The following is a 9,045-nucleotide window of genomic DNA, read 5'->3' as shown; positions in this document are numbered from 1 at the left end:
ATGGTTTAGTTTAGACCCCAGATCTCTCCTTCCCCTTCCCTTTCCTCACCTCCTGTTCCCTTCCCTCTATTGATCTTTCTGCCATTTACCCACAGCTTTTTTTTTTTTAAATTAATTTATTGTGGATGTACTCGAGGGTGAGATTCACTGTGGTATATTCATGTATGTACTTTGGGAAATTTATGTTAGATTCATTCTACTGTCTTTCCTTTTCCCATACCCTCTCCCGTCCCTTCAATCCCCATTGTCTACTCTGCCGAACTTTTATTCTTCCTCCCCCTTTATTGTGGGTCAGTTTCCACATATCAGTGAAAACATTTGACTTCTGGTTTTGGGGGATTGGCTTATTTCACTGAGCATGATGGTAGCCAGATCCATCCATTTGCTGGCAAATGTCATAAAGTCATTCTTTATGGCTGAGTAACATTCCATTGTGTATATACCAAATTTTCTTTATCCATTTCTCTGTTGAAGGGTACTTAGGTTGGCTCCATAGCTTAGCTATTGTAAATTATGCTGCTATAAACACTGATGTGGCTGCATCACTATAGTATGCTGATTTATTTAAATTCTTTGGATACACACCAAGGAGTGGGATAACTGGGTCAAATGGTGATTCCATTCCTAATTTTTTGAGGAATCTCCCATATTGCTTTCCAGACAGGTTGCACCAATTTACAGTCCTACCAACAAAGTACGAATGTACCCTTTTCCCCACATCCTCACCAACATTTATTGTTTCTTGTTTACTTGATAATTGCCATTCTGACTACAGTAAGATGAAATTTCAATGTAGTTTTAGTTTGAATTTCTCTAATTGCTAGAGATGTTGAACATTTTTTCATATATTTGTTTACTGTTCATATTTCTTCTTTTGAGAAGTGTCTGTTTAGTTTCTTTGCCCGTTTATTGGTTGGGTTGTTTTTTGAAGGGGGTGTTGTTTTGTGAGTTCTTTGTATATTCTGGATATTAATGTCCTATCTGAGGTACAGGTGGCAAAGATTTTCTCCCACTCTGTAGGCTTTCTCTTCGTGCTTTCAATTGTTTTCTTTGCTGTAAAGAAGCTTTTTAATTTGATGCCATCACATTTATTGATTTTTGATTTTACTTCTTATGCTTTAGAATTCTTGTTAAGGAAGTCAGTTCCTGTGCTGATATGTTGGAGTGTTGGGCCTATATTTTCTTTTAGCAGGTGTAGGGTTTCTGGTCTAATTCTCAGGTTCACTTAGATTGTTTGTGAGAGATAGGGTTTAAATTTCATTCTACTATATATGAATTTCCAGTTTTCCTAGCACCATTTGTTGAAGAGGCTATCTTTTCTCCAATATATGTTTTTGGCACCTTTGTCTAATATGAGGTGACTATATTCATGTGGGTCTGTCTCTGTGTCTTCTATTCTGTTCCATTTGTCTTCATGTGTGTTTTGGTGCCAATACCATCCTGTTTTTGTTACTATAGCTCTGTAGTATAATTTAAGGTCTGGTATTGTGATGTCTCCTGCTTCACTTTATTAACATGTTGGATATAATTGTGTGAGAGTTATCATGGTCAAGTGATTTAAAGCATGTGTTTGCAGTAAGGTGGGTCTGTTTTTAGTTCCTGGCACCACCACTTATCAGTTAGCTATGTAATCTTCAGCAAATCTTGTCTGAGTTATTTCATCTGAAAAATAGAGACAATAATAGTACTTATAGGACATTCCTGGGGATTAAATAAGATGTAGGAGGTGAAGCATTGGTAACTTGAGTCCTTAACTAAGATCTGTAAGTGCAGAGACCGTTTCCAGTTTGTTCACTTTTGTGTCTTCAGGATCTGATGCAAAGAAGGCACTTAGTGAATATTTACTATTTGTTGGATGAGTAACTGAGGTAGTGGGTGCCTGGATTAAGCCACTAATGATGGAGATGGACAAAACAAAATTCAAGGTAGAGACTCAGGTTTTTTCTTCACTTCTCCATGTCATCAGTCACTCCTACTGATTCAGTCCCTAAATATGACTCTGGTTCATCCTGTCCTCTGTGTATTCCTGCAGTAACTGCACCCATGATCTCTCGCCAGGACTATTATGTAAAGTACATGAACATTCTCCCATCTGCTCTTTATGAGTGTCTTCCAGACTCGTATTGAAGGAATCTCTTCAAAGCTGAAATGGGAACATGTCATTCTTTTGCTTAATGCCCTTGTATGGCTACTTTGGATTTACAGGATTGAGTCTCTCAACTCCTAATACCTGTGCGTACATTTTCATCTTCCCTTCCTACCCTTCCCTTTCTCACACCCAAGAGCTTAGTAATGCCAGGTTGGTTAGAGTCTCATCTTCAGAACATACTGTGCTATTTCTTTCTTTTGTTAACATTATAAGTTAATGCATTTTATTATATTAACATTAAATTATTTAAGATTACATAGCATTATTACATAATACATAAATTTTTTAAAAAAAATGATAGTTATTTTAAGTGATGAAGAGTAAGCATTTGAAAAAAATTTTAATATCTCTTTATGAAAAAGCGCTTTATCACACTAGGAATCGAGGAGAACATCCTTATATTTAACGAACAGTATCTATAAAAGAACTTTGGTCAATATATTTAGTGGTAAAAAGAGGAAAATGTGGGGCTGGGGTTGTGGCTCAGTGGTAGAGCGATCACCTAGTATGCACAAGGCACTGGGTTTGAGCAGCAGCACCACATAAATATAAAATAAAGATATTGTGTCCACCTGAAACTTAAGAATAAATATTAAAGAAAAAAGAGGAAAATGCTACTTTGGGGACTAAGATGAGACAATAATGACATAGATCATGTGCTTGCATACATAAAAAATATATGGGTAAATAATAAAAATCAGTACAAATGTTCAATAAATTTGATTTTAAATAGTCGATAGGCAAAAATCAACTTAAATGTATAAGAATAAAATTTTATAATTATATATACAGATTTTTTTTTAAAAAAAGATACAAATTTTTAAGGCATAAAAAGTGAAGGTAGAGCCCAGGTATCATCAGAAAGGTTACAAAGAGAAAGCCCCTATCCAGTTCCCTTAGAGAGACACCAACTGAACAAGATCCAGTCCACACTGCCTGTAGGAGAACTCCCAAATCTGTCACAGCAGCCCAGGCAAGCTCAAAACTAAATACAGCAGGTGAGTAAAACTTTTTCACGGGTGATGGTTGTTCCTTCAAGCCAACAATCCAATTTTCTTCAGGGGCAGCATTTACAAAATGAACAACCAACCCATGGCTTCTCCCTTCAGAGAAAAACAGAAGAGTGGAACACACTGACAATTTTCCAGCTTGGGAGGAAACTGGCAGAGAAATTATTTTTTTCTGTTTTCACCTGACTTCTGACATCTGAAGGAACGGGCACATCCGGGGGCAACTGAAGACAAGCTCAGTGCTAACTGGCAATGCCAGAGAGCCTGCAGTCATACTGTGCTATTTCATGTCTTCATGTTTTTAAGAGTTTTTTGCTTATTCTTACTCTTCTAACATTCTTCTTTCTGTACCAATTACCTTTGTCTGCAAATGGCAGGAAACACTAGACTAGAAGTTAGACATTTCTGTCTTTCCCTCCTAAAGTTAGGAGGTGATGTCAAAGGCCACTGAAGTATCTTGGCTACCATCAGGGCTTGAGTCTTGTGGTTCTGTTATCAATGTGTGACGTCCATCTTTGTTCCTCTCTCAATTTTCTACCCTCTCTAGGATCTGATTCCTTTAATCATCTCCTCTTTTTTTTTTTTTTTTTGTCTGATGTTGTCTGATTCTCTGATGTTGTCTCCGTTTCTCCAGAGTTGCTACATTCTCTGAGCTTTGATAGTACTTTGTTCTTATTTCTGTTAGACACTTACTCATTTATGGATCTGCCGTAACTTCTAGACTGGGATCCCTTTGAGAGTAGGGATGGTCTTTATTATCATTCCTAGTATAGTTCACAGTTTTTGTGTAAATAAAATTATGAAATCAGGGAATCTGGGTAACTTTTGCTCTAGTCATAATGAGTTTTGTTTTAAACATATAAATTTTGGACATGTTGTGTTGACATATTGAAATTGAGGGGCTAGCAGAACACAAAAGTAATGTTCTGTAGACATTTCTAATTTGGGAGCAGAAACTCAGAAAATATTTTATAGTTAATGATGGAGATGTAGGGGTCACCAGGAAAGACAAGAAGAAACAGCTGTTTGAATCACGTTTTTCAGGAGTGGAATTAAACACAAGTGGTAGAACCTTTGTAGGAGGTAGAGAAAGGGCTGATAGTGGAAGTTGAGGCTCCTGCCTTCTACTTCAGACCCATCTTCTTGGTTGTTCTTCTCTTCCACTGTATGGAGGTAGGAGGAGTGGAGTCTGGGTTTCTTCCGCTTTTAATAGCAAGAGAGAATGGGCAGGGTGGAAAATGTGTTTTGTTCTTCTTACAAGATAAGCAATAAACTGACAAAGCTTAAGAATTTCTTTTTTTAAATTAAAAAAAAAATCTTTGGGGATTCTATTTATTAGATAGTTTTTTTTTAATTCATATATCTTTCCCTCTATTCTATTTCATTGCTTTCTTAGGGCCTCTAGGAAATATAACACTAATTTATATAGATTTTTTATGTAAGATTACTTAGCTAAAGTGAGTTCTGTGTTTCTGTACAACTGTTTAACATATTATGAATTGTAAGTCTAGTTGCATAAACATAAAAGCTGGGGGTTGGGTTGCTCAATGGTAGAGTACTAGCCTGGCATGTGCAAGACCCTAGTCCCACTATATAAATAAATATTAAAACTGCGTGGAAAAATGACAATGAACAGCATAAGCACATTTAAAAGTCAAAGCTTCTGGCAAAATTAAGGAAAATGTTGCAACTTGAAGCCAGAAAATAAAATTCCTTATATAAAGAGCTCCTATAAATCAATAATGACACCAACAATCAGAAAAATGAAGAATGACCATTTCAGGAAAAAATATAGGGGCTTTTAAATATCTGAAAAAATATTTTATTTCATTCATGAGAGAAATTAATATTAGAACTACATTGAGATATCATTTTTCATTTGTCAGATTGGCAAAGATCCAAAGATAAATAATATTCTACATTGATAAAGGTTGGGGCATATATAAATTGCTAATGGGAGTAAAAATTGTTTCAATCCTTATGGAGGGCAGTTTGGCGATATTTAACAAAATTAAAACTGAATATTTTCTTTGACTCAGCAATTTCATTTCTAAGAAATTTAACCAACAAGTGCAGAATTGTTGTGTATTAATGCAGGATTGATTATTATATTACCTTTAGAAATAACAAAGATTGGAAACCAAGTGTTCATCATTAAGGGATGACTTTAAAATAATTGTGGTATATACATGTCAGTGGATTCTTTGAAGCCATGAAACAGAATAAGAAATATCTTCATGCACTTGTATAGAAAGATCTCCAAAAATATTTTTTTTCCTTCTTCTTCTTTTTTATGGTGCTGGGGATTGAACCCAGGGCCTTGTGCATGTTAGGCAAATGCTCTACCACTGAGTTATATCCCCAGCCCTCCAAAATATTTTTTAATTTAAAGTAAGATGCAAAACAGTGTATCTGTTTTGTCCTTGCTTATACATACACATTATAAAAATATAATGGATATATTTTAAACAAAATAATAAAAGTGGTTTCCTGTGAGGGGAGATTGTAGGACAAAGGTTTAAAGGAACACTCTTTAGTATCTTTCCTACTTCTAGATTTTTTGAATAAGTATGTTTTTCTCACCTCATTCATTATATTTTTGAAATATACCTATACTTTTAATTGACACATAATAATTATACCTATTTATGGGGTTTCACGTCCATATGACATTTCCATATATGTATGCAACATGTAATAATCAGAGCAGAGTAATTGGCATATCTGTCACCTAAGACATTTGTCATTTCTTTGTTTGGATTTGGAAATGTCCAGAATCCTCTCAACTTCTAGAGTTTTTAATCAGGTAAATATATCATCTATCTGAAAACATTAAAAGGAAGAAATTTTTAAATATTTAAAATAGAAATATTTAGTTTAAACAGCTACAGAGACACGATTTCCCTAATGATTCAATATAGGTAGGTTTTACATTGCAAATAGTTTAATGATATTTTTGTTTCTGAAGTGCCAACCGTATGTCCCCAGAACAATGCTACATGATGTGGAGTTATAAGGAGAAAGCTAAATATGAGCAAAGTAAGAAAAGGGTTAAGACTGGCTGAAAGTCAAGCGAGGAAGTGAGATAGACCACTTGAACAAGGGCACAGAAATGGATATGGGCTAATTTTTGGAGGAGATCAATAAAATCAAGTTGATAGCAAAAGATCTGTGTGATGAAGATCAGCTTAAATAGGTACAGAAAGATAATGAATAAAAGTTGTCAAACACTACAGTGTATAATTTGTGTTTTATTGTAGGGACTATGAGTTCTGGACTACTTCCTATATCATCATGGAAAGTTCTTCTGAAGCTACATAAACAGGCTGTTATGCATAAATTTAAAAGATTCACTAGCTTATGATAGTAAAAATGATATATGAAGGCATATTAAAATCAAGTTGTAATATTTACTTACAGTCTTTACTATGTGAACATTCATAAACTGTATTTGTCACTGTGCACTTACCTAATAAACTTACTGACGTGAAAGGTATCGTCAAAGGAGAAAGTCGGGTTTTACAACATCAGATGTGCAAAGTCAGTAAGATTAGTAATAATAAAGATATAGGGTTTCACTAAGTTTGCAGTGTGCTTAGATTTTTAAAGAAACAACTTCATTGTAGAAATTTGGGAAACAAAGATAAACCTAAAGGAAACAAATATCCCATAATCATTTTACCCATTATAATGTGATTTATATCTTTATTCCTTTATTTTATTCGGTTATTTTTATGTTTTTTCCTTCAAATGGGACAACATTGCTTTTATAACATTTTCCATTTCATACATTATGAATATGTTTATATGTCAAAAATATACTTCTTGTGGGGTGTGGTGGTACACGCCTGTAATCCCAGCGGCTCTGAAGGCTGAGGCAGGGTGATCAGGAGTTCAAAGCTAGCCTCAGCAACCCTGAGGTGCTATACAAAAAAAAAAAAAAAAAAAACCCGTGTCTCTAAATAAAATACAAAAAAGGGCTGGGATATGGCTCAGTGGTTGAGTGCCCCTGAGTTCAATCCCTAGTACCCCTGCCCCTGCCAAAAAATACACTTCATATAGTATTGTACTTATGGATGGATTTGTGTATTTAATGAGCCAGTGTTTACAAGGTACATGGGTAGCAGTTATCACTGTTAATATATGTGCTTAACCATTTTTCTGTGTTGGACTATTATGTTGTTCTCAAGGTTGGGGGTATTAATGTTTTACTTTATTGTATTCATAATAAACATTAACTCTTTCTATTAGAAACATTTTTCTTAATTGATCATTTATTAATTTTTTTGTTTTCAATGCTAAACATACAAAAAAAGCTTTAGGTTTTTACTAGTCAGTTTTTTCTGTCTTCTCCTTTGTGACTATAGTCTAAGAAAGCTAATCTCTCACTATGATAGCACAATAAATATTGATATTGGATGTTATAAATATCAGTACAAAACAATTCTTTTTTGTGTGGGATTAGACCAGGGCAAGTGCTCTACCACTGAGGTGCATCAACAGGCCTTTTTAAAAATTGTCTTACTTTGAGATAGTCTTTCTAAGTTGCCCAGGCTGGCTTTGAACTTGCGATTCTCCTGCCTCAACCTCCCAAGTAGCTGGACTTACAGATATGTGCCACCATGCCAGGCAATAAATAATTAATTCTATTTCCTCTTAGTTTTTATATGGTTGACATGGATGGGTGTATAAATATATTTGTGTATAGACATTTAAATTTAATCTATTGTTCTCTCTGGAATTTATTTTAGGTGTTCTTAATGGTTACTTTTAAAATTATTGATCATTATTATAGAATCATTAAATGAATAATTTATCCTTTTAAAAAAAAATTTTTAGTTGTAGATGTACACAATACCTTTATTTTATTTATTTATTTTTATGTGGTACCGAGGATTGTACCCAGTGTCTCACAGGCAGGAGGCACTTGCCACTGAGCCACAATCCCAGGCCTAATTTGTCCTTTTTATCCTATTATAATGCCTCAATGTTAATAGTCTTTTTGGACTGTAATCAATGAGCTTCCCATCTTTTTGCCAGCCCTATACAATACATTACTAAGTTATTCAGAGAATATTTTTGAGTGCTACTATGTTGAAGAATATCTCTTTAATTAGCCAAGCATATTTCTCGATGTATGCAAGTTTTCACTCAAATCACACAATGAAGTTTGGTAATGCAAAAAGAATGTTATCGCTTATGTGTCATTAGGATTCTTAGGTATCAGGGTTAGGGATGTAGCTCATTGGTGGCCTAACATGTGAGAGGCCCTGGGTTTGATCCCCAGCAGCACTGGGGAGGGGTGGGGGAAGATGATTCCTAGGTATTATCTTTGTGGTTGTTGCTGTGATTGTGATCACTTCCTTTTTTTCATTACCCCCATGGTAATATATCTATATTTATATTCACACATACATATATACATATATATTATATAAAAATGTATGTTTCCATATATATATGTATATACTGTGATGTTTTGAAATATGTATACATTGTAGAATGGCTCAATCAAGCAAGTTAGCATATCACCTCATTTTTTTTAAAAGAGGAGAGAGAGAGAGAATTTTTTTAATATTTATTTTTTAGCTTTAGGTGGATACAACATCTTTATTTTATTTTTATGTGGTGCTGAGGATCGAACCCAGGGCCTCACGCATGCAAGGCAAGCACTCTACCACTGAGCTACAACCCCTGCCCAGGAAAATTTTCAGATTGAGGTTGACAGTGGGTAACTGAAACTGCAAATAGTGAAACTATGGATAAGGGGAGATACTGACAACCACTGATTGAACTACTGGATCATAAGGTAGTTCTTATTTGAATTTTTTGAGGAACCTGCATAATGTTTCCTATAATGACTATATTAGTTTACTGTCCCACCTT

At 34.6% G+C, this 9,045-nt stretch overlaps 1 protein-coding gene across 1 annotated transcript in view; it reads left to right on the top strand.

The window, feature by feature from the left end:
* The window catches only part of Greb1l (GREB1 like retinoic acid receptor coactivator), a 250,854-nt gene that overhangs the window by 104,376 nt on the left and 137,433 nt on the right, over positions 1 to 9,045 (top strand). The gene's annotated exons all lie outside the window — the stretch shown is intronic.

The sequence above is a fragment of the Callospermophilus lateralis genome, chromosome 17 (assembly GCF_048772815.1).
Source record: "Callospermophilus lateralis isolate mCalLat2 chromosome 17, mCalLat2.hap1, whole genome shotgun sequence".
Classification (NCBI taxonomy): Eukaryota; Metazoa; Chordata; class Mammalia; order Rodentia; family Sciuridae; genus Callospermophilus; species Callospermophilus lateralis.
Note: the sequence above shows the minus strand (reverse complement) of the source record. Positions and strands in the feature narration are given on the sequence as shown.